The sequence below is a fragment of the Bubalus kerabau genome, unplaced genomic scaffold, assembly GCF_029407905.1.
Source record: "Bubalus kerabau isolate K-KA32 ecotype Philippines breed swamp buffalo unplaced genomic scaffold, PCC_UOA_SB_1v2 scaffold_25, whole genome shotgun sequence".
Lineage (NCBI taxonomy): Eukaryota > Metazoa > Chordata > Mammalia > Artiodactyla > Bovidae > Bubalus > Bubalus kerabau.
In genome coordinates, this window is record NW_026577879.1 from 3,854,338 (window position 1) to 3,872,604 (window position 18,267).

Here is an 18,267-nt window from a genome sequence, read left to right on the forward strand (position 1 = left end):
AGCGGCTGACAGGCGCTTACCCCTCGGCTGCCTAGGCGCATTTCAATCTGCTGAGTGGGCAGTGGTCAAGCGGCTGACTGACACTGATCCAGTGGTTGACCAGGCGCTGAATGACCAGCAGAGCAGGAAATGATCAAGCGCCTGACAGGAGAAGATCAACCGGCTGAGCGTCACTGACCGCGTGGCTGAGTAGGCTCTGTTCATGCAGCAAAGTGGGTGCTGATCTAGCGGTTGACAGTTGATGATCAATAGACTGACAGGTGTTAATCGAGCAGCTGATACGCACTGATCAACCTGCTGACAGGTGCTGATCAACCGGATGACAGGTGCTGCTCAACTGGCTGACAGGTGCTAATGAAGCGACTCTCAGGTGCTGATCAACTGGCTGACAGGTGCTAATCAAGTGGCTGGTAGGCCCTGATCAATCTGCTGACAGGTGCTGATCAACTGGCTGACAGGTGCTGATCAAGCAGCTGATACTCGCTGCTCAAGCTGCCGACAGGTGTTGATCATCTGGCTGACAGGTGCTAATCAAGCAGCTGATAGGTGCTGATTGCGCAGATGAGAATGCAATGATCAAGCAGCTGACAGGCACTGATCAATCGGTAGGCAGGTGCTGATCAACTGGCTGACAAGTGCTAATCAAGTAGCTGATAGGCAATGATCAAGCTGCTGACAGGTTCTGATCAAGAGGCTGACAGGTGCTAATCACACGGCTGATAGGCGATGATCAAGGTGCTGACAGGTGCTGTTCAACTGGCTGACAGGTGCTGATCAATTGGCTGACAGGTGCTGATCAACTAGCTGACAGGTGCTAATCAAGTGGCTAATAGGCCCTGATCAAGCTGCTGACAGGTGATTTTCAGGCGGCTGACTGGTGCTTATCGCGCAGCTGCATTGGTGCTTTTCAATCGGCTGAGTGGGCAGTGGTCAAGCAGCTGACAGGCACTAATCAAGCGGCTGACAGGTGCTGATAAAGTCGTTGACAGGTGCTGATCAAGCGACTGATAGTCCCTGATAAAGTGGCTGACAGTACTTCTCAAGTGTCTGTCAGGCGCACATCGCACGGCTGAGTAGGCACTGATCGCGGGGCTGAGTAGACACAGATCAAGCGGCTGAGGCGATGATCGTGCAGCTGAGTAAATGATGATCGCGTGGCTGATTAGGTGCTGGTCAAGTGGCTGCCAGGTACTTCTCAAGCGGCTGACAGGCACTGATCAAGTGGATGACCAGGAGCTGAATGACCAGCAGAGCAGGAAATGATCAAGCGGCTGACTGGTGCTGATCAACTGCCTGACAGGTTCTGATCAAGCGGCTGAGTAGGCGCTGATCGTGCAGCTGATAAGCCCATGATCAAGCGGCTGATAGTCGTTGATCAAGTGGCTGTCAGGCACAGATCGCATGGCTGAGTAGGCGCTGGTCATGGGGCTGTGTAGGCAGAGATCAAGAGGCTGAGGCGATGATTGCGCGGCTGAGTAAATGATCATCGTTTGGCTGATTAGGTGCTGATCAAGAGGCTGACAGGTACTTGTCAAGCGGCTGACAAGCACTGATCAGGCGGCTGTGTAGGCACTGACTGCGGGGCTCAGTAGGCACAGATCAACTGGCTGAAAGATGCTATTCATGCGGCTGAGTCAGTGCTTTTCAATCGGCTGAGTGGAAAGTGGTCAAGCGCTGATCAAGCTGCTGACAGGCATTTAACAAGCGGCTGACAATTGCTGATCAACTGGCTGACAGGGGCTAATCAAGCCACTGATAGGCGCTGATCAAGCAGCTGACAGGTGCTGGTCAACTGGCTGACAGGTGCTAATCAAGCGGCTGATAGGCGCACATCAAGCTGCTGACAGGTGCTGATCAAGTGGCTGACAGTTACTTTTCAAGCGGCTGACAAGCACTGATCTGGGGGCTGTGTAGGCACTGACAGCGGGGCTCAGTAGGCACAGATCAACTGGCTTAAAGATGCTATTCACGCGGTTGTGTCTTTGCTTTTCAATCGGCTGAGTGAAAATTGTTCAAGCGCTGATCATGCTGCTGACAGGTGCATAACAAGCGGCTGACAATCGCTGATGAAGTGGCTGACAGGGGCTAATCAAGCAGCTGATAGGTGCTGATAAAGCTGCTGACAGGTGCTGATCAAGCGGTTGACAGGTTCTGATACAGCGGCTAACAGGTGCTGATAATGTGGCTGACAGTTAATGATCAAGCTGCTTATAGGGGCTTCCCTAGCGCCTGACAGTTGCTGATAATGTGGCTGACAGGTGCAAATGAAGTGGCTGACAGGTGCTGATTAACTGGCTGACAGGTACTGATCAAGTGGCTGATAGGCCCTGATCCAGCTGCTGACAGGTGCTGATTAAGCGGCTGACAGGGGCTAATCAACTGGCTGACAGGTGCTAATCAAGCAGCTGATAGGCGCTGATTAAGCGGCTAACAGGTGCTGATCAACTGGCTGAGAAGTGTTAATTAAGCAGCTGATAGGTGCTGACCAAGCTGCTGAAAGTTGCTGATCAAGCGGCTGACAGGTGCTGATCCAGTGGCTTACAGGTGCTGATCAACTGGCTTAGAGGTGCTGATCAACTGGCTGACAGGTACTTCTCAAGCGGCTGACAGCACGGACCGGGCGGCTGAGTAGGCGTTCATTGTGGGGCTCAGTAGGCGCAGATCAACTGGGTGAGAGATGCAATTCGCGCGGCTGAGTAGGCACTCTTCAACCTGCAGACAGTTGCTGATCAAACGGATGACTGACTCTGATAAAGAGGCTGACAGACTATGAACACGTGGCTGTGGAGGGGCTGATTCGCGGCTGAGTAGGCGCTGATCGCGCAGCTGAAAAGGCAATGATCCAACAGCTGACAGGCACTGATGAAGCGGCTGGCAGGTGCTGTTTAATCGGCTTACAGGTGCTGATCAAGCAGCTGACAGGTGCTCATCAACTGGCTGACAGGTGTTAATCAAGCGGCTGACAGTTGCTGATCAACTGGCTGACAGTTGCTAATGAAGCGGCTGCCAGGTGTTGATCAACATGCTGACAGGTGCTAATCAAGCAGCTGATAGGTGCTGATAAAGCTGCTGACAGGTGCTGATCAAGCGGTTGACAGGTTCTGATACAGCGGCTAACACGTGCTGATAATGTGGCTGACAGTTCATGATCAAGCTGCTTATAGGGGCTGCCCTAGCGCCTGACAGTTGCTGATAAAGTGGCTGACAGGTGCAAATGAAGTGGCTGACAGTTGCTGATCAACTGGCTGACAGGTACTGATCAAGTGGCTGATAGGCCCTGATCAAGTTGCTGACAGATGCTTCTCAAGTGGCTGACAGGCGCTTATCGCGTGGATGCGTATGCGTTTATCAATCAACTGAGTGGGCACTGGTCAAGGGGCTGACAGGCACTGATCTAGTGGTTGTCCAGGCGCTGAATGACCATCAGAGCAGGAAATGATCAAGCGGCTGACAGGCGCTGATCAGCCGCCTGAGGGTCACTGATCCTGTGGCTGAGTAGGCTCTGATTACGCAGATAAGTGGGCACTGATCAAGATGTTGAGAGTTGCTGATATATTGGCTGACAGGTGCTGATCAAGTGGCTGACAGGTACTTCTCTAGAGGCTGACACGTGTTTATGAAGCGGCTGACAGGTGCTGATCAAGTGGCTGACAGGTGCTAATCCAGCGGCTGACAGTGGCTGATCAACTGCCTGAGAGTTTCTAATGAAGCGGCTGACAGGTGTTGATCAACTTGCTGACAGGTGCTAATCAAGCAGCTGATAGGTGCTGATAAAGATGCTGACAGGTGCGGATCAAGCTGCTGACAGGTGCTGATTAAGCAGATGACAGGTGCTCATCAACTGGCTGACAGGTGCTAATCAAGCGGCTGATAGGCGCTGATCAAGCGGCTCACAGGTGCTGATCAACTGGCTGAGAAGTGTTAATTAAGCAGCTGATAGGCGCTGATCAAGCTGCTGATAGGTGCTGATCAAGCGGCTGACAGGTACTTCTCAAGCGGCTGACAGGCACGGACCGGGCGGCTGAGTAGGCGCTGATTCCTGGGCTCAGTACGTGCACATCAACTGGCTGAGAGATGCAATTCGCGCGGCTGAGTAGGCAGTCTTCAACTTGCTGACAGGTGCTGATCAAGCAGATCACCGACTCTGATAAAGAGGCTGACAGACTATGATCACGCGGCTGTGGAGGGGCTGATTCGCGGCTGAGTAGGCGCTGATCGCGCAGCTGAGAAGGCAATGATCAAGCACGTGACAGGCACTGATGAAGCGGCTGGCAGGCACTGTTTAAGCGGCTTACAGGTGCTGATCAAGCAGCTGACAGGTGCTGATCAACTGGCTGACAGTTGCTAATGAAGCGGCTGACAGGTGTTGATCAAGGGGTTGACAGGTTCTGATACAGCGGCTAACACGTGCTGATAATGTGGCTGACAGTTAATGATCAAGCTTCTTATAGGGGCTGCCCTAGCGCCTGACAGTTGCTGATAAAGTGGCTGACAGGTGCAAATGAAGTGGCTGACAGGTGCTGATCAACTGGCTGACAGGTGCTGATCAAGCTGCTGACAGGTGCTGATCAACTGTCTGACTGGTACTGATCAAGGGGCTGAGTAGGTGCTAATCATGCAGCTGAGGAGGCGATGATAAAGCGGCTGACACGCGCTGATCAAGCGGGTGAGAGGTGCTGATAAAGTCGTTTACAGATGCTGATCTAGCGGCTGATAATAACTGATCAAGCGTCTTACAGTACTTCGCAATCAGCTGTCAGGCACGTATCGCACGACTGCATAGGCACTGATCACGGGGCTGAGTAGGCACAGATAATGTGCTTGAGGCAATGATCACATGGCTCAGTAAATACTGACAGCGAAGCTAATTAGGTATTGATCAAGTGGTTTATAGGTGCTTGTCAAGCGGCTGACAGGTGCTGATCGCGCCGCGCAATAGGTGCTGATCGAGGGGGTGATTAGGCGCTGATCAAGCATCTGACAGTCTCTGATCAAGCGGCTGACAGACTATTATCACACGGCTGTGTAGGGGCTGATCAAGCAGCTGACAAGGGCTGAGCAACTGGCTGGCAGTTTCCAATGAAGCGGCTGACAGGTGTTGATCAACCTGCTGACAGGTGCTAATCAAGCAGATGATAGGTGCTGATAAACCTGCTGACAGGTGCTGATCAAGCTGCTGTCAGGTGCTGATTAAGCGGCTAAAAGATGCTGTTCAAGCGGATAACAGGTGCTGATTAACTGGCTGAGAAGTGTTAATTAAGAAGCGGATAGGCGTTGATCAAGCGTTTGAAAGGTGCTGATCAAGCGGCTGACAGGTACTTCTCAAGCGGCTGACAGGCACTGATCAGGCGGCTGAGTAGGCGCTGATTGCGGGGCTCAGTAGGCGCAGATCAACTGGCTGAGAGATGCAATTCGCGCGGCTGAGAAGGCACTCTTCAACCTGCTGACAGGTGCTGATCAAGCGGATGACCGACTCTGATAAAGAGGCTGACAGACTATGATCACGCGGCTGTGTAGGGGCTGATTCGCGGCTGAGTAGGCGCTCATCGTGCAGCTGAGGAGGCAATGATCATGCAGCTGACAGGCATTGATGAAGCGGTTGGCAGGTGCTGTTTAAGCGGCTTACAGGTGCTGATCAAGCAGCTGACAGGTGCTGATCAACTGGCTGACAGGTGCTAATCCAGCAATTGACAGTTGTTTATCAACTGGCTGACAGGTGCTAATCCAGCGGCTGACAGTTGTTGATCCACTGGCTGACAGTTGCTAATGAAGCGGCTGAGAGGTGTTGATCAACATGCTGACAGGTGCCAATCAAGCAGCTGATAGGTGCTGATAAAGCTTCTGACAGGTGCTTATCAAGCAGGTGACAGGTGCCGATCAACTGGCTGACAGGTGCTAATGAAGCGACTCTCAGGTGCTGATCAACTGGCTGACAGGTGCTAATCAAGTGGCTGATAGGCCTGATCAATCTGCTGACAGGTGCTGATCAACTGGCTGACACGTGCTGATCAAGCAGCTGATACTCGCTGCTCAAGCTGCTGACAGGTGCTGATCATCTTGCTTACAGGTGCTAATCAAGCGGCTGATAGGCGATGATCAAGGTGCTGACAGGTGCTGATCAACTGGCTGACAGGTGCTAAACAAGCAGCTGATAGGTGCTGATTGTGCAGCTGAGAATGCAATGATCCAGCAGCTGACAGGCACTGATCAATCGGTAGGCAGGTGCTGATCAACTGGCTGACAAGTGCTAATCAAGTAGCTGATAGGAGATGATCAAGCTGCTGACAGGCTCTGATCAAGAGGCTGACAGGTGCTAATCACACGGCTGATAGGCGATAATCAAGGTGCTGACAGGTGCTGTTCAACTGGCTGACAGGTGCTGATCAATTGGCTGACAGGTGCTGATCAACTAGCTGACAGGTGCTAATCAAGTGGCTTATAGGCCCTGATCAAGCTGCTGACAGGTGATTTTCAGGCGGCTGACTGGTGCTTATCGCGCGGCTGCATTGGCGCTTTTCAATCGGCTGAGTGGGCAGTGGTCAAGCAGCTGACAGGCGTTGATCAAGTGGCTGACAGGTGCTGATGAAGTCGTTGACAGATCTTGATCTAGCGGCTGATAATCGCTGATCAAGCAGCTGACAGGCGCTGATCAAGTGGCTGAAAGGTGCTGATAAAGTCGTTAATAGATGCTGATTTAGCGGCTGATAATCGCTGATCAAGCCACTGACAGTACTTCTCAATCGGCTTTCAGGCACATATCGCATGGCTGAGTAGACATTGATCGCGGGGCTGAGTAGGCACAGATCATGCGGCTGAGGCGATGATCGCATGGCTCAGTAAATACTGATAGCAAAGCTAATTAGGTGTTGATCAAGTGGTGTATAGGAGCTTGTCAAGCGGCTGACAGGTGCTGATCACGCCGCTGAATATGCGCTGATCGAGGGGGTGATTAGGCGCTGATCAAGTGTCTGACAGTCTCTGATCAAGCGGCTTACAGACTATGATCACGCGGCTGTTTAGGGGCTGATTCGCAGATGAGTAGGCATTGATCCCGCAGCTGAGAAGGCAATGATCAAGAGGCTGTCAGGTGCTGTATAAGCGGCTTTCAGGTGCTGATCAAGCAGCTGACAGGTGCTGATCAACTGGCTGACAGTGGCTAATGAAGCGGCTGACAGCCGCTGATCAACTGGCTGACAGTTGCTAATGAAGCGGCTGAAAGGTTTTGATCAACATGCTGACAGGTGCTGATTAAGCGGCTGACAGGTGCTGATAAAGCTGCTGACAGGTGCTGATCAAGCTGCTGACAGGTGTTTAACAAGCATCTAACAATTGCTGATCAACTGGCTGACAGGGGCTAATCAAGCGGCTGATAGGCGCTGATCAAGGGGCTGACAGGTGCTGATCAACTGGCTGACAGGTGCTAATCAAGCGGCTGATAGGCACTCATCAAGCAGCTGGCAGGTGCTGATCAAGTGGCTGATAGGCCCTGATCAAACTTCTGACAGGTGCTTGTCAAGCGGCTGAGAGGCACTTATCGCGCGGCTGTGTAGGCGCTTTTCAATGAGCTGATTGGGCACTGGTCAAGTGGCTGACAGGCACTGATCCAGTGGTTGACCAGGCGCTGAATGACCAGCAGAGCAGGAAATGATCAAGCGGCTGACAGGCGCTGATCAACCGGCTGAGGGTCACGGATCACGTGGCTGAGTAGGAACTGATCACGCAGCAAAGTGGTCGCTGATCAAGCAGTTGACAGGTGCTGATAGAGTGGCTGACAGGTGCTGATAAAGTGGCTGACAGGTACTGATCAAGCCGTTGAGTAGGCGCTGATCGCGCAGCTGATTAGGTGATGATAAAGCGGCTGACAGGCGCTGATGAAGTGGCTGACAGGTGCTGATAAAGTCGTTGACAGATGTTGATCTAGCGGCTAATAATCGCTGATCAAGGGGCTGACAGGTGCTGTTAAATCTTTGACAGATGCTGATCTGGCGGCTGATAATCGCTGATCAAGCGGCTGACAGTAATTCTCAATCGGCTGTCAGGCACATATCGCACGGCTGAGTAGGCAGTGATCGCGGGGTTGAGTAGGCACAGATCATGCGGCTGAGGCGAGCATCGCATGGCTCAGTAAATACTGATAGCGAAGCTAATTAGGTGTTGATCAAGTGTAGTATAGGAGCTTGTCAAGCGGCTGACAGGTGCTGATCACGCTGCTGAATAGGCGCTGATCGAGGGGGTGATTAGGCGCTGATCAAGCGTCTGACAGTCTCTGATCAAGCGGCCGACAGACTATGATCACCCGGCAGTGTAGGGGCTGTTTCTCGGCTAAGTAGGCATTGATGGCGCAGCTGAGAAGGCACTGATCAAGCGGCTGGCAGCACTGTTTAAGCGGCTTACAGGTGCTGATCAAGCAGCTGACAGGTGCTGATCAACTGGCTGACAGTTGCTAATGAAGCGGCTGACAGGTGTTGATCAACATGCTGACAGGTGCTAATCAAGCAGCTGATAGGTGCTGATAAAGCTGCTGACAGATGCTGATCAAGCTGCTGACAGGTGCTGATTAAGCGGCTGACAGGTGCTCATCAACTGGCTGACAGGTGCTAATCAAGCAGCTGATAGGCGCTGATCAAGCGGCTCTCAGGTGCTGATCAACTGGCTGAGAAGTGTTAATTAAGCAGCTGATAGGCGCTGATCAAGCGTCTGAAAGGTGCTGATAAAGTAGTTGACAGATGCTGATCTAGCGGTTGATGATCGCTGATCTAGCAGCTGATTATCACTGATCAAGCGAGTGACAGTACTTCTCAATCGGATGTCAGGCACATATCGCACGGCTGAGTAGGCACTGATCGCGGGGCTGAGTAGGCACAGATCATGCAGCTGAGGCCATAATCGCATGGCTCAGGAAATACTGAGAGTGAAGCTAATAAGGTGTTGATCAAGTGGTGTATAAGTTCTTGTCAAGCGCCTGACAGGTGCTGATCGCCCTGCTCAATAGGCGCTGATGGAGGGGGTGATTAGGCGCTGATCAAGCGCCTGAGAGTCTCTGCTCAAGCGCCTGGCAGACTATGATCACGCGTCTGTGTAGGGGCTGATTCGCGGCTGAGTAGGCGCTGATAGCCCAGCTGAGAAGGCAATGATCAAGCAGCTGACGGGCACTGATGAAGCCGGTTACATGTGCTGATCAAGCAGCTGACAGGTGCTGATCAACTGGCTGAGAGGTGCTAATGAAGCGGCTGACAGGTGTTGATCAACATGCTGACAGGTGCTAATCAAGCAGCTGATAGGTGCTGATAAAGCTGCTGACAGGTGCTGATCAAGCGGCTGACAGGTGCTGATCAACTGGCTGACAGATTCTGATCAAGCGGCTGAGTAGGCGCTGATCGCGCAGCTGATTAGGCAATGATAAAGTGGCTGACAGGCGCTGATCAAGTGGCTGACAGGTGCTGATCAAGTCGTTGACATATCTTGATCTAGCGGCTGATAATCGCTGATCAAGCAGCTGACAGGCGCTGATCAAGCGGCTGAAAGGTGCTGATAAAGTCGTTAATAGATGCTGATCTAGCGGCTGATAATCGCTGATCAAGCGACTGACAGTACTTCTCAATCGGCTTTCAGGCACATATCACATGGCTGAGTAGACATTGATCGCGGGGCTGAGTAGGCACAGATCATGCGGCTGAGGCGATGATCGCATGGTTCAGTAAATACTGATAGCGAAGCTAATTAGGTGTTGATCAAGTGGTGTATAGGAGCTTGTCAAGCGGCTGACAGGTGCTGATCACGCCGCTGAATATGCGCTGATCGAGGGGGTGATTAGGCGCTGATCAAGTGTCTGACAGTCTCTGATCAAGCGGCTTACAGACTATGATCACGCGGCTGTTTAGGGGCTGATTCGCAGATGAGTAGGCATTGATCCCGCAGCTGAGAAGGCAATGATCAAGAGGCTGTCAGGTGCAGTTTAAGCGGCTTTCAGGTGCTGATCAAGCAGCTGACAGGTGCTGATCAACTGGCTGACAGTTGCTAATGAAGCGGCTGACAGCCGCTGATCAACTGGCTGACAGTTGCTAATGAAGCGGCTGAAAGGTTTTGATCAACATGCTGACAGGTGCTGATTAAGCGGCTGACAGGTGCTGATAAAGCTGCTGACAGGTGCTGATCAAGCTGCTGACAGGTGTTTAACAAGCATCTAACAATTGCTGATCAACTGGCTGACAGGGGCTAATGAAGCCACTGATAGGCACTTATCAAGCGGCTGACAGGTGCTGGTCAACTGGCTGACAGGTGCTAATCAAGCGGCTGATAGACACTCATCAAGCGGCTGACAGGTGCTGATCAAGCGGCTGATAGTCGCTGATCAAGGGTCTGACAGGTGCTGATCCACTGGCTGACAGGTGCTAATCAAGCGGCTGAGTAGGCGCTGATCGTGCAGCTGATAAGGCGATGATCAAGCGGCTGACAGGCTCTGATCAAGAGGCTGACAGGTGCTAATCACACGGCTGATATGCGATAATCAAGGTGCTGACAGGTGCTGTTCAACTGGCTGACAGGTGCTGATCAATTGGCTGACAGGTGCTAATAAAGTGGCTTATAGGCCCTGATCAAGCTGCTGACAGGTGATTTTCAGGCGGCTGACTGGTGCTTATCGCGCGGCTGCATTGGCGCTTTTCAATCGGCTGAGTGGGCAGTGGTCAAGCAGCTGACAGGCGCTAATCAAGCGGCTGACAGGTGCTGATAAAGTCGTTGACAGGTGCTGATCAAGCGACTGATAGTCGCTGATAAAGTGGCTGACAGTACTTCTCAAGTGTCTGTCAGGCGCACCTCGCACGGCTGAGTAGGCGCTGATCGCGGGGCTGAGTAGACACAGATCAAGCGGCTGAGGCGATGATCGTGCGGCTGAGTAAATGATGATAGCGTGGCTGATTATGTGCTGGTCAAGTGGCTGCCAGGTACTTCTCAAGCGGCTGACAGGCACTGATCAAGTGGATGACCAGGAGCTGAATGACCAGCAGAGCAGGAAATGATCAAGCGGCTGACTGGTGCTGATCAACTGCCTGACAGGTTCTGATCAAGCGGCTGAGTAGGCGCTGATCGTGCAGCTGATAAGGCGATGATCAAGCGGCTGATAGTCGTTGATCAAGTGGCTGTCAGGCACAGATCGCAAAGCTGAGTAGGCGCTGGTCATGGGGCTGAGTAGGCACAGATCAAGAGGCTGAGGCGATGATCGCGCGGCTGAGTAAATGATCATCGTGTGGCTGATTAGGTGCTGATCAAGAGGCTGACAGGTACTTGTCAAGCTGCTGACAAGCACTGATCAGGCGGCTGTGTAGGCACTGACTGCGGGGCTCAGTAGGCACAGATCAACTGGCTGAAAGATGCTATTCGCGCGGGTGAGTCGGTGCTTTTCAATCGGCTGAGTGGAAAGTGGTCAAGCGCTGATCAAGCTGCTGACAGGTGTTAATCAAGCGGCTGACAGTTGCTGATCAACTGGCTGACAGTTGCTAATGAAGCGGCTGAGAGTTGTTGATCAACATGCTGACAGGTGCTAATCAAGCGGCTGATAGGCGCACATCAAGCTGCTAACAGGTGCTGATCAATTGGCTGACAGGTACTTGTCAAGCGGCTGAAAGCACTGATCGGGCGGCTGTGTAGGCACTGACTGTGGGGCTCAGTAGGCACAGATCAACTGGCTGAAAGATGGTGTTCACGCGGTTGAGTCTTTGCTTTTCAATCGGCTGAGTGGAAAGTGGTCAAGCGCTGATCAAGCTGCTGACAGGTGCATAACAAGCGGCTGACAATCGCTGATCCAGTGGCTGACAGGGGTTAATCAAGCAGCTGATAGGTGCTGATAAAGCTGCTGACAGGTGCTGATCAAGCGGTTGACAGGTTCTGATACAGCGGCTAACAGGTGCTGATAATATGGCTGACAGTTCATGATCAACCTGCTTATAGGGGCTGCCCTAGCGCCTGACAGTTGCTGATAAAGTGGCTGACAGGTGCAAATGAAGTGGCTGACAGGTGCTGATCAACTGGCTGATAGGCCCTGATCAAGCTGCTGACAGGTGCTGATTAAGAGGCTGACAGGTGCTGATCAACTGGCTGACAGGTGCTAATCAAGTGGCTGATAGGCGCTGATCAAGCCGCTAACAGGTGCTGATCAACTGGCTGAGAAGTGTTAATTAAGCAGCTGAGAGGTGCTGATCAAGCTGCTGAAAGTTGCTGATCAAGCGGCTGACAGGTGCTGATCCAGTGGCTTATAGGTGCTGATCAACTGGCTTAGAGGTGCTGATCAACTGGCTGACAGGTACTTCTCAAGCGGCTGACAGGCACGCACCGGGCGGCTGAGTAGGCGTTCAGTGCGGGGCTCAGTAGGCGCAGATCAACTGGGTGAGAGATGCAATTCGCGCGGCTGAGTAGGCACTCTGCAACCTACAGACAGTTGTTGATCAAGTGGATGACTGACTCTGATAAAGAGGCTGACAGACTATGATCACGTGGCTGTGGAGGGGCTGATTCGCGGCTGAGAAGGTGCTGATCGCGCAGCTGAGAAGGCAATGATCCAGCAGCTGACAGGCAATGATGAAGCGGCTGGCAGGTACTGTTTAATCGGCTGACAGGTGCTGATTAAGCAGCTGACAGATGCTAATCAACTGGCTAGACAGGTGCTAATCAAGCGGCTGATAGGCGCTGATCAACAGGCTGACAAGTCCTGGTCAAGCGGCTGAGTAGGCTCTGATCGTGCAGCTGGTAAGGCGATGATCAAGTGGCTAACAGGCGCTGATCCAGTGGATTACAGGTTCTGATCAACTGGCTGACAGCTGCTGATCAACTGGCTGACAGGTGCTAATCAAGCAGCTTATAGGCTCTGATCAAGGTGCTGACAGGTGCTGATCAACTGGCTGACTGGTACTGATCAAGCGGCTGAGTTGGCGCTGATCATGCAGCTGATTATGTGATGATAAAGCGGCTAACAGGCGCTGATCAAGCGGCTGACAGGTGCTGATCAACTGGCTGACAGGTGCTAATCAAGCGGCTGACAGTTTCTGATCAACTGGCTGACAGTTGCTAATGAAGCGGCTGACAGGTGTTGATCAACATGCTGACAGGTGCTAATCAAGCAGCTGATAGGGGCTGATAAAGCTGCTGACAGGTGCTGATCAAGCGGTTGACAGGTGCTGATACAGCGGCTAACAGGTGCTGATAATGTGGCTGACAGTTAATGATCAAGATGCTTATAGGGGCTGCCCTAGCGCCTGACAGTTGCTGATAAAGTGGCTGACAGGTGCAAATGAAGTGGCTGAGAGGTGCTGATCAACTGGCTGACAGGTACTGATCAAGTGGCTGATAGGCCCTTATCAAGTTGCTGACAGATGCTTCTGAAGTGGCTGACAGGTGCTTATCGCGTGGATGCATATGCGTTTATCAATCAGCTGAGTGGGCACTGGTCAAGGGGACTGACAGGCACTGATCTAGTGGTTTTCCAGGCGCTGAATGACCATCAGAGCAGGAAATGATCAAGCCGCTGACAGGCGCTGATCAGCGGCCTGAGGGTCACTGATCCTGTGGCTGAGTAGGCTCTGATTACGCAGCTAAGCGGGCACTGATCAAGCTGTTGAGAGTTGCTGATATATTGGCTGACAGGTGCTGATCAAGTGGCTGACAGGTACTTCTCTAGAGGCTGACACGCGTTTATCAAGCGGCTGACAGGTGCTGGTCAACTGACTGACAGGTGCTAATCAAGCGGCTGACAGCCCCTGATCAACTGGCTGACAGTTGCTAATGAAGCGGCTGACAGGTGTTGATCAACATGCTCTCAGGTGCTAATCAAGCAGCTGATAGGTGCTGATAAAGCTGCTGAAAGGTCCTGATCAAGCGGCTGACAGGTGCCGATCACCTGGCTGACAGGTACTATTCAAGTGGCTGATAGGCCCTGATCAAGCTCCTGAAAGGTGCTTGTCAAGCGGCTGAGAGGCACTTATTGCGTGGCTGCATAGGCACTTTTCAATCAGCTGTGTGAGCACTGGTCAAGTGGCTGACAGGCACTGATGAAGTGGTTGACCAGGCGCTGAATGACCAGCAGAGCAGGAAATGATCAAGCGGCTGACAGGCGCTGATCAACCGGCTGAGAGTCACTGATCACGTGGCTGAGTAGGCTCTGATTACGCAGCTAAGCGGGCACAGATCAAGCTGTTGAGAGTTGCTGATATATTGGGCGACAGGTGCTGATAAAGTGGCTGACAGGTACTGATCAAGCTGCTGACACACGTTTAACAAGCGGCTGACAGGTGCTGATCAAGTGGTTGACAGTACTTCTCAAGTGTCTGTCAGGCGCACATCGCACGGCTGAGTAGGCGCTGATCGCGGGGCTGAGTAGACCCAGATCAAGCGGCTGAGGCGATGATCGTGCGGCTGAGTAAATGATGATCACGTGGCTGATTAGGTGCTGGTCAAGAGGCTGACATGCGTTTATCAAGCTGCTGACAGGTGCTGATCAACTGGCTGAATGGTACTGATCAAGCGGCTGAGTAGGCGCTGAACATGCAGGTGGTTAGACGATGATAAAGTGTCTAACAGGCGCTGATCAAGCGGCTGATAGGTGCTCATCAAGCGGCTGACAGTTGCTGATCAATGGCTGATAGGCGCTCATCAAGCGGCTGACAGGTGCTGATCAACTGGCTGGCAGGTGCTAATCCAGCGGCTTACAGTGGCTAATCAACTGGCTGAGAGATGCTAATGAAGCAGCTGACAGGTGTTGATCAACATGCTGACAGGTGCTAATCAAGCAGATGATAGGTGCTGATAAAGCTGCTGACAGGTGCTGATCAAGCTGTTGTCAGGGCTAATCAACTGGCTGACAGGTGCTAATCCAGCAGCTGATAGGCGATGATCAAGCGGCTAACAGGTGCTGAACAACTGGCTGAGAAGTGTTAATTAAGCAGATGATAGGCACTGATCAAGCTGCTGAAAGGTGCTGATCAAGGGACTGACAGGTGCTGATCCAGTGGCTTACAGGTGGTGATCAACTGGCTGAGAGGTGCTGATCCACTGGCTGACAGGTACTGCTCAAGTGGCTGACAAGCACTGATCGGGTGGCTGTGTAGGTACTGACTGCGGGGCTCAGTAGGCACAGATCAACTGGCCAAAAGATGCTATTCACGCGGCTGAGTCGGTGCTTTTCAATCGGCTGAGTGGAAAGTGGTCATGCGCTGATAAAGCTGCTGACAGGTGCTTAACAAGCGGCTGACAATTGCTGATCAACTGGCTGACAGGGGCTAATCTAGCCACTGATAGGCGCTGATCAAGCGGATGACAGGTGCTGATCAAGCGGCTGATAGGCCCTGATCAAGCTTCTGACAGGTGCTTGTCAAGCGGCTGAGAGGCACTTATCGCGCGGCTGTGTAGGCGCTTTTCAATCAGCTGAGTGGGCACTGGTCAAGTGGCTGACAGGCACTGATGAAGTGGTTGACCAGGCACTGAATGACCAGCAGAGCAGGAAATGATCAAGCGGCTGACAGGCGCTGATCAACCGGCTGAGGTTCACTGATCACGTGGCTGAGTAGGATCTGCTAATGCAGCAAAGTGGTCGCTGATCAAGCAGTTGACAGGTGCTGATATAGTGGCTGACAGGTGCTGATAAAGTGGCTGACAGGTACTGATGAAGCGGTTGAGTAGACACTGATCACGCAGCTGATTAGGAGATGATAAATTGGCTGACAGGCCTGATCCAGCGGCTAACAGGTGCTTATCAACTTGCTGAGAAGTGTTAATTTAGCAGCTGATAGTCACTGATCAAGCTGCTGAAAAGTGCTGATCAAGCGGCTCAGAGGTGCTGATCAACTGGCTGACAGGTACTTCTCAAGCGGCTGACAGGCACTGATCGGGCGGCTTTGTAGGCGCTGATTGAGTGGCTCAGTAGGGGCAGACCAACTGGCTGAGAGATGCAATTCGCGCGGCTGAGTAGGCACTCTTCAACCTACTGACAGGTGCTGATCAAGCGGATGACCGACTCTGATAAAGAGGCTGACAGACTATGATCACGCGGCTGTGGAGGGGCTGATTCACGGCTCAGTAGGCTCTGATCGCGCAGCTGAGAAGGCAATGATCAAGCAGCTGACAGGCACTGATGAAGCAGTTGGCAGGAGCTGTTTAAGAAGTTTACAGGTGGTGGTCAAGCAGCTGACATGTGCTGATCAACTGGCTGACAGGTTCTGATCAAGAGGCTGAGTAGGCACTGATCGTGCAGCTGATCAGGCGATGATCAAGCGGCTAACAGGCGCTGACCCAGTGGCTTACAGGTGCTGATCAACTGGCTGAGAGGTGCTGGTCATCTGGCTGAGAGGTGCTTATCAACTGGCTGACAGTTGCTAATGAAGTGGCTGACAGACACTGATCAACTGGCTGACAGTTGCTAATGAAACGGATGACAGGTGTTGATCAACATGCTGACAGGTGCTAATCAAGCAGCTGATAGGTGCTGATAAAGCTGCTGACAGGTGCTGATCAAGCGGTTGACAGGTTCTGATACAGCGGCCAACAGGTGCTGATAATGTGGCTGACAGTTAATGATCAAGCTGCTTATAGGGGCTGCCCTAGCGCCTGACAGTTGCTGATAAAGTGGCTGACAGGTGCAAATGAAGTGGCTGACAGATGCTGATCAACTGGCTGACAGGTACTTATCAAGTTGCTGACAGATGCTTCTCAAGTGGCTGACAGGCGCTTATCACGTGGATGCGTATGCGTTTATCAATCAGCTGAGTGGGCACTGGTCAAGGGGCTGACAGGCACTGATCTAGTGGTTGTCCAGGCGCTGAATGACCATCAGAGCAGGAAATGATCAAGCCGCTGACAGGCGCTGATCAGCCGGCTGAGGGTCACTGATCCTGTGGCTGAGTAGGCTCTGATTACGCAGATAAGCCGGCACTGATCAAGCTGTTGAGAGTTGCTGATATATTGGCTGACAGGTGCTGATAAAGCGGCTGACAGGTGCTGATAAAGTCGTTGACAGATGTTGATCTAGAGGCTGATAATCGCTGATCAAGCGGCTGACAGTACCTCTCAATCGGCTGTCAGGCACATATCGCACGGCTGAGTAGGCGCTGGTCGTGGGGCTGAGTAGGCACAGATCAAGAGGCTGAGGCAATGATCACGCGGCTGAGTAAATGACCATCGCGTGGCTGATTAGGTGCTGATCAAGAGGCTGACACGCATTTATCAAGCTGCTGACAGGTGCTGATCAAGTGGCTGACAGGTACTTGTCAAGCGGCTGACAAGCACTGATCGGGCGGCTGTGTAGGCACTGACTGCGGGGCTCAGTAGGCACAGATCAACTGGCTGAAAGATGCTATTCGCGCGGCTGAGTCGGTGCTTTTCAATCGGCTGAGTGGAAAGTGGTCAAGTGCTGATCAAGCTACTGACAAGTGCTTAACAAGCGGCTGACAATTGCTGATCAACTAGCTGACAGGGGTAATCAAGCCACTGATAGGCGCTGATCAAGCGGCTGACAGGTGCTGGTCAACTGGCTGGCAGTTGCTAATCTAGCGGCTGATAGGTGCTCATCAAGCGGCTGACAGGTGCTGATCAAGTGGCTGATAGGCGCTGATCAAGGAGCTGACAGGTGCTGATCAACTGGGTGATAGGTACTATTCAAGTGGCTGATAGGCCCTGATCAAGCTTCTGACAGGTGCTTGTCAAGCGGCTGAGAGGCACTTATCGCGCGGCTGCGGAGGCGCTATACAATCAGCTCTGTGGGCAGTGGTCAAGTGGCTGACAGGCATTGATGAAGTGGTTGACCAGGCGCTGAATGACCAGCAGAGCAGAAAATGATCAAGCGGCTGACAGGCGCTGATCAACCGGCTGAGGGTCACTGATCATGTGGCTGAGTAGGATCGATCACGCAGCAAAGTGGTCGCTGATCAAGCTGCTGACAGGTGCTGATATAGTGGCTGACAGGTGGTGATATAGTGGCTGACAGGTACTCATCAAGCGGTTGAGTAGGCGCTGATCGTGCAGCTGATTAGGCGATGATAAAGCGGCTGACAGGCGCTGATCAAGCGGCTGATAGGTGCTGATAAAGTCGTTGACAGATGTTGATCTAGAGGCTGATAATCACTGATCAAGCGGCTGAAATTACTTCTCAATCGGCTGTCAGGTACATATCGCACAGCTGAGTAGGCACTGATCGAGGGGCTGAGTAGGCACAGATCATGCGGCTGAGGCGATGATCGCATGGCTCAGTAAATACTGATAGCGAAGCTAATTAGGTGTTGATCAAGT